Source organism: Otolemur garnettii, unplaced genomic scaffold (assembly GCF_000181295.1).
Source record: "Otolemur garnettii isolate 467f Iridium unplaced genomic scaffold, OtoGar3 scaffold00320, whole genome shotgun sequence".
Taxonomy (NCBI): domain Eukaryota; kingdom Metazoa; phylum Chordata; class Mammalia; order Primates; family Galagidae; genus Otolemur; species Otolemur garnettii.
The window spans coordinates 236,294-239,009 of record NW_003852715.1 but is presented as its reverse complement, the minus strand read 5'-3'; positions in this window follow the sequence as shown (position 1 = coordinate 239,009).

Genomic DNA, 2,716 nt, shown 5'->3' with positions numbered 1-2,716 from the left:
CAGTCTTTGGCGGGAGCTGAGTTTGAACTCACCACCTCTGGCATACGGGGCCAGCACCTTACTCCTTCGAGCCACAGGCGCTGCCCACTGTGAAATTTTTTTTAATATTCTTCAGGCAGGGTGTGGTGGCTCACACCTCTAATCCTAGGTCTCTGGGACCCACGGTGGGACTATTGCTTGAGCTCAGGAGTGTGAGACCAACCTAAACAAGATTGACACCCCATCTATACTAAAAAGAGAAAAAATATCCAGGCATTGCTGTGGTTGCGTGTCCCACCTACTGGGGGCTGGTGGTGGGGATGAGGCTGGAGAATTGCTTAACCCCAGGAGTTTGAAGTTGCTATTAGTTAGGCTGATTTTAGGACACTGTCGCCTGAACAACAGAATGAGACTGTGTCTGAATAAAAGTTTTTTTTCTTATCTTTTCTTTTTTTTTTTTGAGAAGAGTCTCAAGCTGTCTCCCTGGATAGAGTGCCATGGCCTCACAGCTCACAGCAACGTCACACCCTTGGGCTTAAGCGATTCTCTTGCCTCAGCCTCCTGAGTAGCTGAGACTACAGGCGCAGAAGACAATGCCTGTCTATTTTGTTTGTTGCAGTTGTCATTGTTGTTTTTGCTGGCCCGGGTCGTGTTCAACTGTGCTGAAACTACCCACTGAGCTACAGGCATTGCCAAAGTTTCTTTTTCTTTAGCATCATATCCAAAATATGTGAGTGAGGTAGTGATGTTAGTATTTGTTTTAGAAATCCTAAGAACACCACAAATAGGTTTTGTATGTTTTATGCTTTATATTTTTTTATGCTATGAAGATTTCACATAAGTTTCTGAAGAAATTACAGTCATTTTAGCAGAATTCTAAGAATCTCCCCAAATGTGAGAAAGTCTTTTTTTTTTTTTTTTTTTTTTGAGACAGAGCCTAAAGCTATTCCTCTGGGTAGAGTGCCGTGGCATCACAGTTCACAGCAACCTCCAACTCCTGGGCTCAAGTGATTCTCCTGCCTCCACCTCCCAAGTGGCTAGGACTACAGGCACCCATCACAATGCCCAGCTATTTTTTGGTTGCAGCCATCATTGTTGTTTGGCAGTCCCGGGCTGGATTCAAATAATCCAGCTCTGGTGTATGTGGCTGGTGCCTTAGCCGCTTGTGCCACAGCGCTGAGCCAAGTCTAATGTTCTTTAGCTTCAAAATTCTGTTTTTATATGTGAAAAATAATTTAACTTTTATGTGCAGTAATTTGCCAGCCATTTATTTTAGAGACAGTCTCAATCTGTCACTCAGGTTACGATGCAGTGTTGTCATAGCTCACAGCAGGCTCCATCTCAGGCTCAAGCAATGCTCTTATCTCAGTTTTTATATTTTTAGTAGAGACAGGATTTTGCTTTTGCTCAGGCTTGATCTCAAGCCATCCACCCACCTTGGCCTCCCACAGTGCTAGGATTATAGGCCTGATCCATAGCGCCTGGCCTTTGCCAACCTTAGTATGCTTAAAGGTATCTACTCCCTACAATTCATTTTTGGGGTTTTCTTTTTGAGACAACATAATGTGTCATGACATTAAGGCTCACAACCTTAAACACTTTAGGTTAAGGGATCCCCTTGACTCAGCCTCCTGAGTATCTGGAAACAGGAGCCCTCCACCACATTTGGCTAGTTATGCAATTTTTAGTAGCATTGCATAACACTCTTCTTCAGGGTGGTCCTGAGCTCTTGAGCTCAAGCAGTCTAATTGCCTTGGCCTCCCTGAGGTTTAGGATTAGAGGTATGATCCGCCACATCCGACGGCTACATTTCTTTTTTTTTTGAGACAGAGTCTCAAGGTGTCACCCTGTGTAGTGTTGTGGAATCCCAGGTCACAGCAGCCTCCCAAGTAGCTGGGACTACAGGCACCTTTCACAGCTCCCAGCTATTTTTTGGTTGTAGTTTTCATTTTTCTTTGGCAGCCTCAGGCTGGATTTAAACCCTCCAGGTCTGGTGTATGTGGCTGGTGCCTTAGCCACTTGAGCTATAGGCACTGAACCTACATTTCTTAATAATATTATGTTATTCAGTATTTTAGAGTATTCCTGAGGATACGTTATTGTCTCTGTTGTTACAATATAATTCTTATTTTATAACTGTCTCTGGCTTAGGATATGCTTATTCATATACACACACATACACAGACATGCATGCAGCAGAACCTCTGCAAGTTGACCACTCAAGGGACTGTAATAAACTTGTCAACATACAGAGGTGATTAGCATAAGGAACCAGGCCTGCTGTACCAATACACACATGTGGTGCACATCTGCTGTATGAAAATCAGGTCAAGTTGAGGAGATGGTCAATGTAGAGAGATGGCTCACTATGGAGGTTCTAATGTGTGTGTGTGTATATGTGCGTATATGTATACACACACAAATACATATACCCACAAGAAAATAGTCCATACATATATATGCACTCACAAATAGTATGTATATATACACACATACAAATAATATAAACACACCCACACAAAGTGTCGAGGTCTGCAGGCCTGTCTCCATGGTCATGAGTGAACATTTCCCTCCAGCTCTCTGGATGGGTAGCACCACTCCCACATCATGGCTGGGAGACATTGGAGAGTCCCACATTTTCACTTCAGAATTCTCAATGGGACAAAGGTGAGCAGGCCATTCTCCAGTCAGTAACCCAGACCAGGGATCCTCTAGTTTGCTAAGTGAATGAGGGTCG